Source organism: Mytilus trossulus, chromosome 7 (assembly GCF_036588685.1).
Source record: "Mytilus trossulus isolate FHL-02 chromosome 7, PNRI_Mtr1.1.1.hap1, whole genome shotgun sequence".
Lineage (NCBI taxonomy): Eukaryota > Metazoa > Mollusca > Bivalvia > Mytilida > Mytilidae > Mytilus > Mytilus trossulus.
Window position 1 is genome coordinate 79,665,693 of NC_086379.1, and position 20,589 is coordinate 79,686,281.

The 20,589-nt window shown below is 33.0% G+C and overlaps 1 long non-coding RNA gene across 2 annotated transcripts; it reads left to right on the forward strand.

The window, feature by feature from the left end:
* Positions 1 to 905: 905 nt before the first annotated feature.
* LOC134727279 (uncharacterized) lies at positions 906 to 19,874 on the forward strand. 2 transcript variants are annotated; one of them, XR_010108746.1, is made up of 3 exons: positions 906 to 1,021; positions 17,659 to 17,777; positions 19,706 to 19,874. It is a non-coding gene; the product is annotated as an uncharacterized LOC134727279 (long non-coding RNA). The 2 variants fall into 2 exon arrangements; XR_010108747.1 differs by having other exon boundaries at positions 19,713 to 19,874.
* Positions 19,875 to 20,589: the final 715 nt, after the last annotated feature.

Genomic DNA, 20,589 nt, shown 5'->3' on the forward strand with positions numbered 1-20,589 from the left:
TAAATGCCGCTATATAAACAGTACTTTTAGGAAACATCACTAAACAGTACATTAAATGCCGCTATATAAACAGTACTTTTAGGAAACATCACTATTCAGTACATAAATTTTTATATCATTTTCAGTAATGTTGAGAAAAAGTTGTTTACAGTACTGAAAATTTCAGTCATTTATCAGTACTGAAAATTTCAGCCATTTTTCAGTACTGAAAATTTCAGCCATTTTTCAGTACTGAAAATTTCAGTCATTTTTCAGTACTGAAAATTTCAGTCATTTTTCAGTACTGAAAATTTTTGTCATCTTTAAGTACTTCTACACATACAATATAAGGTCAATGTCAGAAAAATATAAAATGTTTTTATACTGCAACTAGTTGTGTTTATTTTATATAAAATATTGCAACAAAGCTCTATTGTGTACGATGTCAATTTCATCATGGCACACTTTCTCCACAATCAGGGGTCCATGAAGGGATGAAAATAAGTCTTTCGTTTGTGTTACGATTTGAATAGCTATCAATTCATTCATTTATGTTGCAGTATAAAAGCAATATTAGGTCAATGTCAGAAAAATATAAACTTTTTTTGTGCTTGGCGCAAAACTGGGGAAGGGCTCGGTAGAACCTCGTCCTTCCCCAGTTGCTTAGCCTCATACAAAAAATATGTATGAGACTGCGAAACTGGGATAGGGCAAGATTTAAATGCGCCCTTCCTTTCCCCAGTTTTATTCAGAATACTAAAAAGTTTATATCTTTATGACATTGACCTAATATTGTTTTTTTCTTACGGCAACCTAAATTAAAATTGATTTTTTAAATCGTAACTGTTATATATTATTAGCATGAATATCAAACTGTTTGTATCCCTTAATGAACCCCTGATTGCGGAGAAAGTATTTTCATGATGAAATTGACATTGCATAAAATATAGAAATCAACGACAACGGAAGCCCGCAATGAACGGTGTTTTAATCTTTTGCTGACGACAACTTCCAAATCTACTTAGGACCAGGATTTTATAAGGTAAAAAGTTACGAAATATATCAATGTAGTTCACATTTCATTTGGTTAGTATGGTGATCACGAAATCAAACAACGTGTTCAAACTTGGGGCATTTTAGTTAGTTGCAGAACATGTCCGTCTTGGGACAACTCGGACCGTCTAAAAAAAACAGCTAGGACCATCTATAATGACAACTCAGACAAAGACAAAAGGAAAATGTTTACTAAGTTTCAAGTTGATTGGACTTCAACTTCATTAAAAACTACCTCGACCACAAACGTTTACCTGAAGTGGGACAGACAGATGGAGGAGTGCACGCACAGACCAGAAAACATATTGCCCATAATTGAAGCATAAAAAATTGTAAAATAACAACTTTAGAAAATTATGTATCAAGTATATTGCAGCAAAATAGGCTAGAAAGGGCTAAAGAGAAAAACAGTATCAGCGAATACATTGGTTGACAGAAAATTAGACTTTGAAATAAATAAATAAATAAAAGATTTAAGGAAAAATAACAAGTCTGATGAGAAATATCTAAATTGATACTTCTTTTTTATTCCAATTTTGAGTATATATAAAATTATAACGTAAGCATAAAATTTGCCTCAATGTAGTTTAATAAATATGTGATAAAAGTGAGGTATGTGTATCTGACAAAATATAGCTCAAGGTAAATGAAACCCTTTTTCAGACATTTCAAGTATATTTTAAATAATATTAATAATTTTATTATATGAACTTTTCGGAAGTGTTTCACGACTTTTTTTGTGGAAAAAATTAATTTTATGAAGAATCTGTTGCCATCTAATACTTTCGAATAGACCTACCGAGTTTATTTTCAATGCATTGTAAGTCAGGTTATGTATTTTGAAACTACCACAGAACAAACCATTTATTTTTGTGATTATCAAGGCCCCCCCTCCGAATATTAAACAGTTGCCTCCTTAGAAGGACACTATATGGACAACTAGCTGGATAAATAATAAAACACACGGACAATAACAGTAAGGGTACGACCTTTTGTCATTCTAAGATGAGAATGGGGCAGCACGATTTTTTGCGGATTTTTTAAATTATTTTTAAAGTATTAACTTGTCGCTAAGCATGCCTATTGATTCCAGCTCTTACAAGGCCACACTATTTACATTCAAAGACCTCCTGCCACCTCCCCCTTTTAACCCCAAAAATTAATTGATTTTCTACTTATTAAACACGAGTTTAAATTGATTGATTGTTAGTTGTTTGCTTTTAATGTCAAGCGACTAATATTTCATATATAGTTTAGACAGGACGCGAAATTTAAAGTCATGTACGAAAAATGTATACAGTATCATAACAAGTAAGGAGATGTGGTATGACTGCCAATTTGGCAACTATCAATTGGAGAACAATGAAGTAGTATTATCAATTATAACCAACCGTGCGGCCTTTGACAAAAAATGACAAATACCCATACTGTATATCAGTTATAAAAGGCCACGACAAAAAAAATGTGAAACAATTAAGACGAAATAAACTAACGGCCTAAGGGACGACATCATACTTTACTCATCATTCTTGCTACTTACAATTTTCTCTATCTGTAAGGAACTTAGCCCTTTAGTTACAGAGGAACACATTTTGTAAAAACTTACCCAAATTTACCAAATTAATGAAAATTGTTAAAAATTGACTATAAAGGGCAATAACTCCTAAAGGGGTCAATTGACCATTTCGGTCATGTTGACTTATATGTAGATCTTAATTTGATGAACATTAATGCTATTTGCAGTTTATCTCTATATATGATAGCATTCAAGAAAATAACCAAAAACGGCTAAATTTCTTTAAAAAAATACCGTTTGGGGGACAGCAACCAACCAACCAGTTGTACAATTCATATGATTTTTTTTAGAGCAGATATATAAAAATATACTTTAATAATGTATTGGCTCAGTTTGGTTGAATTTGGTCCAGTAGTTTCAGAGGAGAAGATTTTTGTAAAAAAATTACGAAAAATTGGTAAAAAAATTACAATTAAGTGCAATAACTCCTTAAGGGATCAACTTACCATTTCAATCATGTTGATTTTTTTGTAGATCTTACTTTGGTGAACATTATGGCTGTTTACAGTTGATCTCTATCTATAATAATTTTCAAGATAATAACAGAAAACGGACAAAATTTCCTTAAAATTACCATTTAAATTATTCAGGGACAGTAACCCAACAACCCATTGTCCGATTTATCTGAAAATTTCAGGGCAGATAGATCTTGACCTAGTTAACAATTTTACCCCTTGTCAGATTTGCTGAATGCTTTGGTTTCAGAGTGATAAGCCAAAATATACATTTAACCCCTATGTTCTATTTTTAGCCATGGAGGCCATTTTTGTTAGTTTGTTAGTTTGGCGGGTCACCGGACACAAATTTTAAACTAGATACCCAAATGATGGTTGTGGCTAAGTTTGGTAAAATTTGGCCCAGTAGTTTCAGAGGAGAAAATTTGTTTATAAGTTAACGACGACGGACGCTCAAAATTCGGATTTGTGGACATATTTTTCCTGTTGACAGGAATACATAACTTTTGTATTAAACGATAAGCAGATAAACATTATCTGTTTTATGTTAAATTATTTGTAAATTCTGTTTTATATATAAAATGTTCTTTAAATGTGTGCAATTTGTTGTTTTTTTTCTTCAAATAATCCATATTTTTTTAACGAAAGTTTACTTTTGAACACTATTCTTATTTGGTTTTTTTAAACTGAAAAACAGTTTTAAAAGTCTGAATATCTATATTATTTCTTTTTATTAAACATAATTTGGCTAATTTATAAACTCTGCACTTTCCCTCTTTTTTGCCAAATTGAGTCCTGTTACCAGGAAAAGGTAAACATATGGGGCTAAGGGAAGTAATATTTTTTTGTTAAGCTCATGTGGCTCTATTCAACTAATAAAGTTCAATTCTGCGGTCACACTAGGCAACGATCGCACTACGATCTGTGAAAAAATGCAAATGTTGACGATCGTAGCGCGATCTTGAAGATCACAGTAAGGTCGTATCACGGTCGTGGTGAGGTCTTCAAGTTCGTGATGAGCGTATACAACTTTGAATATGTTCAAAGCAATCGTGGTGGAATCAGGTATTAGTGAGTTCGCACTAAGGTCGTGGTAAGATCGCAAAGTCGCTGTATCATTTTAGCGAGAGCGTAGTGAAAGCGTGATTCTATTCGGAGAGACCAGTACCATAGTGTGGAAACGGAACTGTACGGTTTTCTAATAATTTGGTCATTCGGGAGACTGTCAAAAGGGGCCCCGACATTTGCAAAATAACAAGTTGCTTGAAGATAATTTGATGAACTCTTATGTTACTATATATAGCCATGTAACGTTTCTGCTTCAGGTTTTGGTAGCTTAAATATTCTCATAAAGAACCAATAAAATAATAAGAAAGCTATGTGCATCCAAACGTTTTCCTTAGAATGATGGAGCTCCATGATGTGTGAAACGATCAAATTTGCCACACAACAGGGATCAAAAATGTAAAAAAAAAAACGACGAAAAATCTTAAAAAACATCGAAAAATCAATGTTTGCTACCTGAATTTCCACATGTACCTTTTCTGATATATAGTCGTACCTGTCTGAAAGTTTTGAAGTCACTGTTCCAGTAAAAATCCAAATATATTCATTTTCTCCATGTCGGATATTTTTATTGACTGTACAATCGCCTGCAAGTTTACTGTACAATCACTCTGAGCCTTTCTGAACAATATCAATGAGAAGAACATAAACCGTGTACTATCTCTTATGCCACATTCATGATTAGTTTATGTTTTCCATGGTACTTCTGTCATATAAATATTTATTAAAACTACTGTAATCCAATGCTGCAACACATGTCTGGAATGATTATCTCTCCTTTTTCTGTTACAATTTAATATCAGTTAGTTATTTTGTTTTGTAATCAATTTTTTATACCTAAATTACACACTCAAAAGTTGAGTCTGACTTAGCGGATCCGGCATGAGGGGAGAGGGAGTGTTGGTGATTGAAACCCCATTCAAGTTTTTCGATTTTATTTTTATTTTGTGGAATTTCAGGGTGTTCCGTGGTTTGGATCCCGCACCTGATCTGATATCGTCATTGATAGTATTAAATGATGATCCGATCATTCAACTGATTTTTTTTTATAGTTTGGTCTTGTGTTTTGATAGGTTTTTTTTTTTAGAAATGAGCGCACACAGACATTTCTAACCCCGCCAAATTCTGTATGTTCCTGTTTTAAGTCAAAAGCCCGTAGTTCAGTGTTTGTCGTTTTTTCGTGTATGTCATATAACTTTGAAAATCCTATCACATCTCCTTTTTATATTGAAGATATAAATAATTATGGTTTGATAAAATGTTGTTCTCACTAAAAAAAACTTTTTCGTTAATTTGTCGGATTCTATAGTTGGGAATATTGAAAAGTTCCCGATATAAAAAAAAATCATGTTGTTTTCTCTGTCTTTTAGATAACAAGGCCTCTCCAATCCTTGATAACATTTAATTTTACTTGAGCTTTTTCTTCCAGTAGTTATAGCTTGTAGTAAACAGAAATATTATTGGAAATTATACCACATCTTCTTATTTTAATATCGTGTTTATTGACATATAATACGTGTCTTTTCTTGGGTCCGTGGTTAGCTACCACCATTTCACATTCGAATTCCTTTATCAAGTTACAATATCCCGATCCTATGATGAAATTTTTTTGTTTTATTGTTCAAATATGTATTTATTATTTTTTTTAAATTGCTGGTCAAAAACATATTAAGTAAAATTTGAAATATGCTAATAACCCTTGCAGAGCATCTAGTCACCTTTTTTTATATATAAATATTTATTTTGTACGAGAATTATATTCATTTTTATTTTAGATTAGATTCTTAACATAATTTGTACTGTCCTTTTCTTTTTGTCTTGTATACTTATTCAGTGGTTGTTTGTTTATGTGTTCAATTTGTTTTTCGTTCATTTTTTGTACATGAGTTAGCCGTTAGTTTTCTCGTTTTACAATGTTATTTCGGGGCCTTTGAAGTTTTATAGCTGACTTTGCGGTATGGACTTTGCTCATTGTTGACGGTCGTGCAATGACCTATTGTTGGTAATTTCTGTCATTTTGGTCTCTTGTGGAGAGTTGTCTATTTGGCAATGATACCACATCTTCTTTTTTATATCTATTGTATATATTTTGTTTTTGTCTCTGATATAGTCACCTTAAAAGGGTTCCTTGATAGGATCTTAATTGTTAAAATGACTGGTTTTGTGCTTATTTTCATTTCAAATACCATATATGAATATAATAGGACAGACAAGGAATATGGAACGCCATAGTTGTGTCACAGTGGAAAAATGGACAAAAATTTATTTTGATACTTTTTGGACATTTTGTTAAAGATTTTGTAAAACCAGTGATTTTGTTATATTTGCAATATTTCACTAGGGATTTTGATATTTTTATTGTGCAAGATTTAAGTCAAGTTTAGAAGATTAAGCTAATATAATTTCATGTTTTAATTTGGTTTTTTTTTAAATGGCGACATTTTACTTCAAAATGATCTATTATTCCTGAGACTACTATAACACATGTTATAGTAGTCTCAGGAATAATAGATCATTTTGAAGACATGTTATAGTAGTCTCAGATTATTCGTATTTGACAAGCCAAGGCTTTAATCACATAAATAAGTCTGTATGTTCTATATTTAATTATTATCTACATGTATGTGTTAATTTTTCTGTTATCCCTTATTTGAATTTTCTCACTCATTTAGAGAAATATTTGTCAAGTACAAGTAGTTTTGGTTTGTTATATAAACTATGTTGTTATTTTGATGTGGCAAATTCGATTTAGTATTACACTGAGCAGTCCCAACTCTGTACAATTGTATTCCATGCTGAACTTATTAGATTACACTTCGCGCTAACCAGTGTCGTCTTTTGTTACAAGAGCTAGTCCCAGAGTCAGAGTCCGTACTGTTTATTGTGTGTGTGTGGTTCCAGACCAACACATTTCCCCAGTCACAGATACACCCAGAATCTATTTGTGATAGCTGTCTTTCGTTGTTCATATTTAGTATATGCTGTGAAAATTTAATTATTTTTAGCGTTTTTTCTCGATTATGAGTGCCCTTTTATTATGTTCACATGGTTGAGTAGTATAACAATTATGTTGAGCAAGAACATCATAATGATCAGTAGAATAATCATTATATTGTGCAGATCTGGTATTATATTCAGCACTTTAATCAATATACTTTTGTCTTTATATTCAGTACTGAAAATATCTTCTGTCAACATATTATTATATTATGTAGATTTCTCATTATGTTGATTACAGAAACCGAAATATTCAGTGGTCAAACACACTTTTTATACGCCCGTCGTCTTTAGACGGGACGTATTATGGTATACCGTTGTCCGTTCGTCTGTCCGTCCGTCGTCCACACTTCGGACAATAACTCAACAACGCTTTCACCAATTTCCATGAAACTTAAGTGAATTGTTTATATCTATTGACGTAAGCTCCCTTTCGTTTTTTTTTAATTTCAAATTTTAAGTTTTGGATTTACGGGGCTTTATTTATAAAAAAGGGGGTCCGTTGTCCACACTTTGGACAATAACTCTAAAACGCTTTCACCAATGTCCATGAAACTTTGGTGAATTGTTTATATCTACTGATGTAAGCAAGCTCCCTTTCAATTTTTATAAATTTCAGATTTTATGTTTTGGATTTATGGGGCTTTATTCATAAAAAAAGGGAGATGTTTAACACTTCGGACCATAACTCAAAAAGGCTTTCACCAATGTCCATGACACTTTGGTGAATTGTTTATATCTATTGATGTAAGCTCCCTTTCAATTTTTATAAATTTAAGATTTTACATTTCCGTGTTATGAATTTTTATGCTTAAAAAAGGACGGATTTTCCAATTTTGGGACAATAACTAACACTTTTAAATCAAGTTAAAAGAGCAACGGGCGTATCATGCGCTAAAGTGCAGCAATTTATTATCAGAACTGTTATAATTATGTTGAGTGAAATAAATCTTATGTTCTGTAGACTGATCATTATGTTCAGTCAAATAAATATTATGTTCTGTAGACTGATCATTATGTTCAGTCAAATAAATATTATGTTCAGTTCAAACAACTTTATGGAGCAGGATCTGCTTACCCTTCCGGAGCACCTGAGATCACCCCTAGTTTTTGGTGGGATTCGTGTTGTTTATTCTTTAGTTTTCTATGTTGTGTCATGTGTACTATTGTTTTTCTGTTTGTCTTTTTCATTTTTAGCCATGGCGTTGTCAGTTTGTTTTAGATTTACGAGTTTGACTGTCCCTTTGGTGTCTTTCGTCCCTCTTTTATGATCAGTGGTCAAAATGTTTTATGTTTGGTTCAAAAAATATTATACTAGGTGGTTAATCAATTACTTTCAGTGCCTTTTTTCATTATGTGGTGGTGGTAGACTTCCGAAAATAACCGACAACATGTTTATTTTTTTCGGGTTTATTTTCATACTGCCAACATGTCGTCTGCTATACAACGTGCTCTTGTAGAACTTAATCTGCAAATCTTTCAAATTAAAATTTTTAAAGATGATAGGATAGAAGATGACACTTTTCAGCACCTTACTGATCAAGACTTGATCAGACTAGGTGTTGAAACTATTGGTGATAGAATAAAGATTGAGGGAAGCAATGAAGATGACTCTGTGACTATATGACACAAACATTAGCAACTATAGGTCATCATAATGCCCCCAATAATTACAAAAAGCCCCCGCATAGTCAGCTATAAAAGAGGGGGAAAGATACCAGAGGGAGTGTCCCCGAAATGCTTTGTGGTAGACAATGTTATTAATTAAATATTAGCGCCCTTGGTAAAACTTCAAATTTCATAATTAATGTATTTCATTGTTAAATAATTTACATGAAGCGTATGAGTATATATTTGTTAATTGCATAGCTTTTGCTATTTGAATTCGTTGGTTAAAGATATTTATTTATATTGTAAAGTTTAATATTTGCATCGTCGCAAAATCTTTGGTTACCCTCTTTGTATACATTCAGTGAGAAAGTTATATATTTTATAGATCATACAGACACCAAAATAGGAAATTGATAATTCTTGTCTATCCTTTTTTTGATGCGTTTTGTTATTTGATTTAGTCATGTGATTATGGATGTTCCGAATTGAGTTTTCTCTTATACCCCAGTCCCACTAAGCCACGATCGCACTACGATCTGTGGAAAAAAATGCAAATTTTGATGATCGTGTAGGTCGCAGTAAGGTCGTACCACGGTTGTGGTGAGATCTTCAAGATCGTGAAGAGCGTGGCCATCTTTAAACATGTTAAAAACAATCGTGGTGCGGTCGTGGCGAAATTAGGTCGTGGTGGAAGCGTAGTGAAAGCGCATTAAGATCGTAGTAAGATCGCGAAGGTCGCTGTACAATCGTTGCGAGAGCGTAGCGAAAGCGTGTTTCTATTCGGAGAGATTGCGCTACGATCTCACAGCGACGTTATCACGACCTTAAGTTCAGTATTTTTGTGATTTTACTCTCTACTCTGTTACCGGCCACAAAAGAGCTCACCAACCAGAGAATTAAGTTAATAAACACAAAGCTGTAATACATTCCAGTAATTTTAAGTTTTGGAAGCTCTTTGGTATTGTATTAGGTACTTTAAATGAAAAGAAAAGCTACAAGTAACATATCATATTAGTTTAAACGAGTAAACACTAGGGACTATATTCGTGAACAACGAAGCGAAGAAGAACAGACAATTGTGGTCTCGGTCGTATATTGATATGACGTTGGCGTCGTCGTCGTCGTCGTCCGAAAACATTTGGTGTTTTCGCACTTTAACTTAAGTATAAGTAAATAGAAACATGTGAAATTTAAACACAATGTTTATGACCATAAAAGGAAGGTTGGGATTGATTTTTGGAGTTCTGGTCCCAACAGTTTAGGAATTAGGGACAAAAAGGGCCCAAATTAGTATTTTACTTGGTTTTCGCACAAGAACTTGCAGTAAACAGAATTCTATTAAGGGAATACGATACAGTAGCAGGGGCAGATAATAACGTTTTCAAAACTTTTCGTGTTGTTTTCGCGACGTTGGTAACCAGAACGTTGCAATTTCGCGATGTTTCTTATAAGAACGTTAACATTTTGCGACATCGCTTTAAAGAAGTCATATTTCGCGGAATATTCAATGACGTCATAAATTTAGTTGCGTGAATTTAAAAAAAGTACCTGCTAAAAAGTGTCCATGCCGTTTCTAAAAGACGGAGAAATCCGCCGAAGAGCAGAGAGATCAAAGAAAATACTTGAGATGAACAAAAATAAATCAAATACAACTTTGCATGACAAAATTGAAGAAATGGTACTAGATACAGAAGAGAGTACTGACAGTATAACATGGAAAGACGGAAGAAGAATAGCGTAGTCTGCTTAACATAGAGAAAGAAAAAATGCAAGGTTGTGGGGTCTATCTTAATATTCGCTGCTTAAAATGTTGAAAAACATTTTAATAAATATGACACAATTAGGAACAAAAGGACCTACTATGAGTATTGGTAGCTGATTAACGTCCAGCGGCAAATATTTAATTGCACATTTATTATCCAAATGTTATTTTATTGAAACTTAAAAAAAATTAATAAAGTCATAAAACGTATGAACCCGTGATTAAGGAGAACAGTTTAACAAAATCTTTGGCTATCGGGTCTGAAGTTATTATTACGGCGTGTTGTACAGTTTTGCAATATTTTTCATGACGAGAACAGTTATTTTTCATTTATTGATAATGAATTCGAAGTCAATAATACTATCTTGAATTGAAAAAAAATTTCAGAATCAAAGTAGTTTAGTTTGTTTTTCTTGTATAGCATTTGGCAGACTATAAAGTTTCCGGAGAACTGTCATTGTACGGCCAAATGAGTAGGTCCAATAAGATCCCTTTTTGGCCCCAAAATATAGCAGTTTTACAAAATTGTTAAAATGTAAACTTCCAGTTATTTATTGGACAGTAAAATGCTTCTGCTACATAAATATGAGCTGTTTTTGACAATACAATGCACATATATCGGGTACTAGCACCATTAAGTCAGGCTAAATTACTAAAAACTTCACAATTCTAGCATTTTAGTTAAATTTTAGACAGTTTTCGTTGAAAACGAAAGTGGCCGCATTCGTGTTCATTCTTTATATTGAAATGTAAGTTGTATTTTACGATCATACATAACATATATAAAGATTGAGGATGAACACGTATGCGGCCACTTTCATTTTTGACAAAAAAACATCTGAAAAGTGACATTTTTCGACATATTTGGTAGATTATTCATATTTCAGCTTGAATGGGTGCGTTTTTTATGACTTAATCAGTAAAAATCTTTCACATAAACTAATTGATTAAATTAAAATAGACACTAAAGTGTTTAAAAAGTGGTCAAGATCTTTCGTCAGATGAACCTGAAATTTGAGGCCAAAATCGGCCCTTACCGGACCTACAGACTATCAATAAAATAACAAAACTGATTGCATAGATAGACAAGGTTGTATAACATCCCTATTCGTAAAAAATATAATAAGAACTAATGAGAGTGATCATACTGTTCTTGACTTGAATTTGGTACATAAAAAAAATGCCGAGTTGAATTGATATTTTAAAATCATATAATAGTGTATGTGTATGTAGAAAAACAGCCAATAAAAGTCCATTAAAAAGATTTCACAAAAATATACTGGTTTGAATTAAGCAAAGTATAACCAATAGATACAGAATTAATTGTCACACATTAGTTAGTTTAATTGGTTGTATTTTTTGTGTGTATATGAAACTGGATGTAATAGACCAAAACAAGAAAACGCCCGTTCATATGCTGTTAAAAGGGCTTATAATTAAATGGTGTCGTTTGGAATGGTATTGTACATCGTATTTGTATTTCGTTTATTATTTGTACTTAAATCAGGCCGTAAGTTTCCCGTTTGAGTTGTATTGCATTTGTCATGTAGGGGCCTTTCATAGCTGACTATACAGTATGGGTTTTAATCATTGTTAAAGGCCGTCCGATGTCCTATAGTCGGTTACTTCTATGTCATTTGGTCTCTGGTTAAGATTTGCCTCGTTGATAATAACGATACCTCGTTTTTTTTGTATAAACATATCCCTATTGTACTAATGTATTGAGAGATAAAATTGAAGTATCGGCAAATGTACACTAATTGCAGACAGACAGTTAAAAAGTGTACACACGTTAAAACTCGTTGCTGTCAAGCTGATGAGCAAATATGAAATCATGAAGTAGGGTTGTTTCTGAGAAAAGTAAAACACGTGTAGTTGGACGATCGGACAGAATAACAAAGTATTTTCAATATATCTCTACTTCTAGACAAACAAGTACGCCAATATTCATCCATATACGCCGTATAAAAGATAATGTAACTTATCTATTGATAAAGGCATCGTGTAAAATTATTTAAGGAATGACTGTAATAAATTTTTCTGTCTATGAAGAAATAACATGAAAAATTTGGTGCACACTGAAAAACGAAACAAGAGGTACTCCTCATAATATAAATTTGAAAGATGATTATCTTTTGAAAATGTAAACAGAAAAAAAAGTACGACAGAGCATTTTAAAGTTGACGATACGGTATCGGTTTTGTCATTGTTGAAGGTTATACTGTTGTCAATGTATGGTATCACCTCACTTAATTTATATAGTTGGTTCACATTTTGTCATGTCAGGGCCTTTGAAATAATGTTGTATATCCTTCTAAATGCAATTTAGGACTATGTCGGACGGAGATACATCTTTATACTTCTATCAGAAGTTTTCGTTTTTGCCGTACATCTGACAAAGTAATCTGCTAGAATCCTTTTTAATATCCTTTTTTTTCCCACATTTCGTTTCGTAAATGTTTAGCACAATTTTTTTGCCATTTTATGAGTAACCATCTTATAAATCTTTATGATAAGTATCAACGCTTTGAAAACCACCTGCATATACTTGACAGCGTACTCGTGTACGGCGGGAATGATGACACGACGTTGTTGCGATTTTAACTTCATACAACGTAATTTAGCGCCGTATTGACAGACGCCGTAAAAATTAAGGTATATGGCTTTTATTGAAAAAACAAGCACATATGGACTCCATTTTTTTTCTTTTGCAATCAATCAAGTACAGTTTCAAGAACACTACGCCAAAATTTCAGGAAAAAATCAACGATCAATTTTTTTCTACACTTCCGAAAAGAAGCAAAATATGGTCAATTTCTTTATTTCGGATATATCAATCTAAATCCCGTAAATAATGATTTGATTTTTCCTTAAACTTGTTTCAGCATGTTGATGCCCTGGATTAAGGGAACATTTTACAGAAAACACGGTTAAATTGTGACTTTTCGTTCAATAGTATTATTACTTTCTTTAAAAGTCCTTATTTATGAAATTGCAGGGATTTTCTTCCAAATATACAAATTTCGAACCAAATTATCTCAAAAAGTAAGTCATGAAGGTACTTTTTTCTTTGCATATTTGAAAAGTACACATTGAAATTGACCTTCTGTCAAAAATTTAGGAAAAAATCAACGAGGGATCTCTACTGTATCGTATGCCCTTTTAATTAAAGGAGTAGGTACGGTAAGACTTCTTTTTGGCCCCAAAATATAGCAGTTTTACAAAATTGTGATAATGTAATCGTTAAGCCATTTATTGGAAAGTAGAATGATTCTGGTACATAAATATGGGCTGTTTTTGACAACACAATGCACATATATCGGGTTCTAGCATCATAAAGTCACGCTAAATTACTGAAATCTTCACAATTTCAGCATTTTAGACAAATTTTAGACGGTTTCTGTCTAAAATCATCTTCGCTAGCCAAGGGTTACGAGAGAGCGGGAGTGGATCGTAACCCTTGGCTAGCGAAGATGGTCTAAAATGAAAGTAGCCGCATTCGTGTTCATCCATAATATTGAAATGTAAGTTGTATTTGATGATAATACATAATATATATAAAGGTTGAGGATGAACACGGATGCGGCCACTTTCATTTTTGACCAAAACCAATTGAAATAGACACTCAAGTGTTTAGAAAGTGTCTAAAATATTTCGTCAGATGAACTTGAAAATTGAGGCCAAGATCGGCTCTTACCGGACCTACGTCTTTTAACATAAGGTTTATGACCACAAAAAGAAGGTTGGGATTGATTTTGAGAGTATGGTCTCAACAGTTTGGTAATAAGGGGCCAAAAACGGTCCAAAACAAGCATTTTTCTTAGTTTTTGCACAATATCTTTAGTATAAGAAAATAGAAATCTATGAAATTTTCACACAAGGTTTATGACGACAAAAGGAAGGTTGGGATTGATTTTGGGAGTTTTTGTTTTCGTATAAAGCTGTGCCCTGTGGAGCATCTGGTTCTTTTAGTGGCCCAAAAGCGTGGAATTCATTATCCAGTGAAATAAAAAAATTATACTATAGGTGTTTTTTATACGACCTCAACCATTTTTTTGGATCGTATAATGGTATGATGTCGTTGTCGTCTGCGTCGTCCGAAGCCCAATTGGTTTCCGGACAGTTTCTTTAGTTCAAAAAAATAGATCTTAATGATTTTTTTTCTAAAGGGTCAATACCACAAAAGGAAGGTTGGGATCGATTTTGGGGATGGTTGTCCAACCGTTTTGGAATAAGAAGCCCAAAACAAGGATTTTTCTAGTAAGGATAATAACTTGTGTATAAGTATTTCATTTGCTCTAAAATTGTACCACAATGTTTAAAACCACAAGTAGAAGGTTTGGATTCGTTTACGGGGTTATGGGTCAAAAGTTTAGGAATAAAGGGCCAAAAAGGGACCAAAAGCCAGCATTTTTCTAGTTCCAAGACAATAAATTGTGTGTAATTGTATTGACTTCTCTAAAGTTGTACCACAATGTTCTACATAACAAAGGGGAGGCTAGGATTAAGTTATGGAATAATTGCCCAAAATATGTAGGAATTAGTGGGGCCAAAAAAGGGCAAAAAAGAAGCATGTTTCTAGCAATGCAATGCTCTTCAACTTTGTATTTGTTTGGTTTATAAATATTTCGATATGAGCGTCACTGATGAGTCTTATGTAGACGAAACGCGCGTCTGGCGTACTAAATTATAATCCTGGTACCTTTGATAACTATCTAGTTTCCAAACAAAAATTGTTTAGGTGAATGAATCTCTCTGAAATCGTAATACAAGGTTCCATACTACAAGGGAAATGATGGGATTGAATTGAAGGGTTATTGCTTAAAAAGGGGGTTTCAATGAGGGTTTTTTTAAGGGGGGGGGGTTAATTTTTTTAAGGGATTTCTTTTTTTCAAAAAAATTCGAAATTCGAATTTTGAAAAATTTCAAGAAGAAGCCTTCAATTGCGCAGTATTGTATAGTAGATTTGTTAGATCTCTGGCCACATTTATTTTGTGACAAAAACCTTAATTATGACAAAAATTCGATCACTATCCAAATTCAGACAGTATGAAGCTTCAATATTGTGACCAAATTTGCTCCAACCGTTCAGGGTTGCACCACTGCGGTCGTATAAAGATGTGCCCTGCAGAGCACCTGGTTGTTGTTGTAATTATAGTTTGTTTATTTAGATCTATTGTTTACATTTGTATATTAGTAAATTATTCATTTATGTAGTTGATATTGTATGTAGAGAGCCTTATTGAAATTTGGTTTAATCCTAATGAGTTTTTATTATATTATTATTATAACTCGCAACTCAACTTTTAAAACTCGCAACAAGACTTTTGTAACTCGCAACTCGACTTTTGTAACTTGCAACTCGACTTTCGTTTCTCACAACTCAATACTCGCAACTCACTTTCTTAACTCGCAACTCAATACTCGATAAAATGTGAAACTCTTGCGAATTGCCGAAATGATGTCAGATGCGGATTAAGGGAGGGAGGGGAGGGTCCAGCCTCCCTTTATGGGAAAAAAATCCTGCTTGCTTATAAAGGGAATCACCGAAGCTTGACTGGAGCGAGGCCCCTCTTAGGCAGTCAGCGCCCCCCTCCCACTTATGAAAATTACTGGATCCGCCACTGGATGTTGCCATCAAAACTGTGTCACTTAAAATAAATCTCCGTGTATATTGTTATGCAATCTATAACTTTACTTCAATGGTTCTTTTATGGTTGCCATGGTAAGGGTTGTTTTGTTTTTAGGGGACAATAATTTGATGTTTTTTTTGGGGGGGAGGGGGGGAGTTGACGAATAGATCTAATCATTTTGATCTGTTGCTACGCAAGTTTATATTTTACTACAGCAAAGCTTCATTTTTACTTTTTTATACGACCGTCAAAATTTTTACGGGACGTATTATGTTATACAAATGTCCGGTGTCCGTCCGTCTGTCCGTCTGTCCGGCGTAAACATGTCGCGCCGTAACTTGAGAACAACTTATCCAAATTTCACGAAACTTTTTGTAGTTGTTTCTTATGATAGTCAAATGCTCTGTATATTTTTCGGTCAAAATAAGATTAAAACTTTTTGAGTTACGGCACTTTGTAACTAAAACAGGGGGGTGTTTTTTTCACATGTCGCACTGTATTTCAAAAACAATTTTGGATTATTGCTTAAAACTTTACACACTTCTTAGTTATATTAATTTTAAGATCTGTATAATTTTTGGTGATGATTCAAAATTTCATTTTTGAGTTATTTAGTATTTTGTAAAAAAGGGGAGGGGATTTTTACATGTCGCGCCGTATCTCAAAAACGATTTATGATTATTGCTTAAAACTTTACACACTTTTTTTGTTATATTAAGCTCAAGATCTGTATACTTTTTGGTGATGATTTAAAATTTCGTTTTTCAGTTATTTAGTATTTTGTAAAAAAGGGGGAGGGTGTTTTTACATGTCACGCCGTATCTCAAAATCTATTTATGATTGTTGCTTAAAACTTTACACACTTCTTTGTTATATTGATCTTAAGATCTGTATACTTTTTGGTGATGATTTAAAATTTCCTTTTTCAGTTATTTAGTATTTTGTAAAAAAGGGGGAGGGTATTTTTACATGCGTGTCACGCCGTATCTCAAAATCAATTTATGATTATTGCTTAAAACTTTACATACTTCTTTGTAACATTAATCTTAAGATCTATATACTTTTTGGTTTTAATTCAAAATTTTATTTTAGTGATATTTAGTTTTTTTGGGTTCATATGTCCCTCTGTATCTCAAAAACAATATATGGTTATTGCTTAAAACTTTCTCAAAAAATATTTATGATTATTGCATTAAACTATCACACAAGACGACAGGCGTATCATGCGCTTATGGCGCAGCTGTTTATTTTAATTTGAACACAATTTAGTTCCTGCATTTTAAGTTGCAGAGAGTTAATTTTCCTCATGCTCTGGGCATGTTGGGCAAAATAATTTCTTTCAAGTCATATCAGCCTATAGCAAAGTTTTAAAAAATCCATTTAAAAGAATTGGTTGTCATATTTGTTTTAGCCCACTTTGCTATATTCATAAATTTTTATCCGTTATCATTGTCCGTTAACTTATCTAAAATTGTAAAAACTGGTTTCCTCTGCATATTAATGAGCTTAATTATTTTACCAAACTAGGGAACAAGAAATCTTCATAGGGATACATAGATTGAACATTTTCTAAATGGATCCACAGAACTCTGTGTCTCACCTGCAGTTGCTGCTGTTAGTGTAAAAGTGTGATGTTGACTATAAAAGTGAGTATATTTATCAGTAAAATACAGAATTTAAAAAATAATATATGTGCATGCATCATACTCCATCCATGAACTATGGATAATAAAAACAATGTTATAGCAATGACTGAACAATATTCATAGATCTAATTTTAAGGGTTAACTTATTATAGCTCTTCATCTTTTATATACGCTTTGGATTTTAAATATTTTGGCCACGAGCATCACTGAAGAGACAAGTGTTGTCGAAATGCGCATCTGGTGCAGAAAAAATGGTACCGTTAATGTATTTATTAAATTTTTGTCGAGCCTGCAACTTTTGTTGCAGATACATGTAGCTCGACATAGGGATAGTGATCCGGCGGCGGCGTTAGCTAACTTCTTAAAAGCATTATATTTTAGAAGGTAGAAGACCTGGATGTTTCACACTTTGTATATATATGCCTCATGTTACGAACTTTCAGTCAGTAACATGTCCAATGTCCTTGACCTCATTTTCATGGTTCAGTGACCACTTGAAAAAAAAGTTGATATTTTGTGTAATGTTAAATTCTCTCTTATTATATCTTTAAGTTAATACTTACATTTGATGTATGTTTCATCATTATACTTTATTTTGATTGACTAACTGCACATTACGTGTTATTCCGTAAGCAATTGCATCAATAAAACTTTTCATTCATGATAGCACGTGGTCCCACAATAAAGTGCACAGATGAATAAAATACAAAATTTATAAAATTCGTGTTTTCATGATCATAGCTAAAAAAATGTAATTATAAGTATTGAATGCTTCTTTTTGTAACTTTATAGGGTTGTAAAAGCGTTGACCGTGCGCACATTTTTAGTATAAAGCGCTTCCGCGCTTCATACAAAATGTACTTCGGTCAACGCTTTTACACCCCAATAAATTTACAAAAAGAAGCATTCAATTCTTAATTGGATAACTATTTTTGGTATGTGCATACCTTGCAAGGTCTTCATTCCCGTCAGACAGTTTTCACTTTACCTCGACCTCATTTCATGGATCAGTGAACAAGGTTAAGTTTTGGTGGTCAAGTACATATCTCAGATACTATAATCAATAGGGCTAGTATATTCGGTGTATGGAGGGACTGTAAGGTGTACATGTCCAACTGGCCGATGTCATCTGACCTTGACCTCATTTTCAGGGTTCAGTGGTTATAGTTAGATTTTTGTGTTTTGATCTGTTTTTCTCATAATCTATGCAATAGATCTTCTATATTTGTTGTATGAAATGATTGTAAGGTGTACATGTCTAGCGAGCAGATGTTATCTGACCTTGACCTCATTTTCATGGTTCAGTGGTCAAAGTTAAGTTTTTGAGTTTTGGTCTTTTTATCTAATACTATATGCCATAGGTCAACTATATTTAGTGTATGGAAATATTTTATGATCTATATGTCAGTCGTGCAGGTTTAATTTGACCTTGACCTCATTTTCATGGTTCATTGCTCAGTGTTAAGTTTTTGTGTTTTGGTCTGTTTTTCTTAAACTATAAGTAATAGGTCAACTATATTTGTTGTATGGAAGCACAGCTGTACATGTCTGCCTGGCATGGTTCATCTGACCTTGACATCATTTTCATGGTTCATTGGTCTTTTTTTAGTTATCTTGGTTAATGTTAAGTTTTTGTGACAGTCTTTAATAAAGCTTTATACTTAGGACTATCAACACAATATCAATGATAAGTAAAGAAGTCGAGACATTTCAGCGTGTGCACTCTTGTTTATCTTGTTCTAGTTTATCATGGAGACTGCAATGATAAATTATAAATCACAAAAAATCCTTAATTTCACCATTGCACGTGTCAGAATGCTAAATATATGGACTCATCTTAAAATTCCTTAATAATAACCCTGATTGGTAAAGTTACCGTAGTATTTGATGATTATTTAAGAAAATTGTACCCTGAATTTTATTTTTAGATTTCAGCAACAGAATGAAGAATTCCAAGAGTCTAATACGGTTTATTAAACAGGATTTTATCATTGAATCAACATCCTACAAGAAGATAACATACAAATAAGTAATTATGTGCAGGGAAGAACATTTAAACAAAACTGTAAGAGACATACAGTGGTGGTGTATTTTTAAAGAGACCGTAATAACCTATAATAACTTGCCATGAGTGTATATTTTCCAAACCAGAAGCTCGTTCATAATAATATACAATTTAAATTAAAATTATTGTATATAGATATAGGAAGATGTGGTGTTAGTGCCAATGAGACAACTCTCCATCCAAATAACAATTTAAAAATTAAACCATTATAGGTTAAAGTACGGCCTTCAACACGGAGCCTTGGCTCACACTGAACAACAAGCTATAAAGGGCCCCAAAATTACTAGTGTAAAACCATTCAAACGGGAAAACCAACGGTCTAATCTATATAAATAAAACGAGAAACGAGAAACACGTATATATTACATAAACAAACGACAACTACTGTACATCAGATTCCTGACTTAGGACAGGTGCAAACATTTGCATGTTACAGATAAAGTCTCAAAAGAGAAAATTTAGTTTTAAATGAAACATTTAAGTACAAAACATTGAAATAGTCCTTTCCATGTTGTGTGACATGTAGAAATTTTATGCTTTCACCATTCATATAGCTCCATATGTCCCTGTCCCCCTCCCCCCCAAAACACGCATTCGTATCCGACAGCAATCAATCGATAAAAAACACCAAACAAAAATCAAAAGGGAAACATACCATCGACACTTGATACATGTAGCATGCTCTGCATTGTGAATGAAAACTAAATCAAAAAAGATTTTTTTAATGTTTTTTTGACATGAGACAAG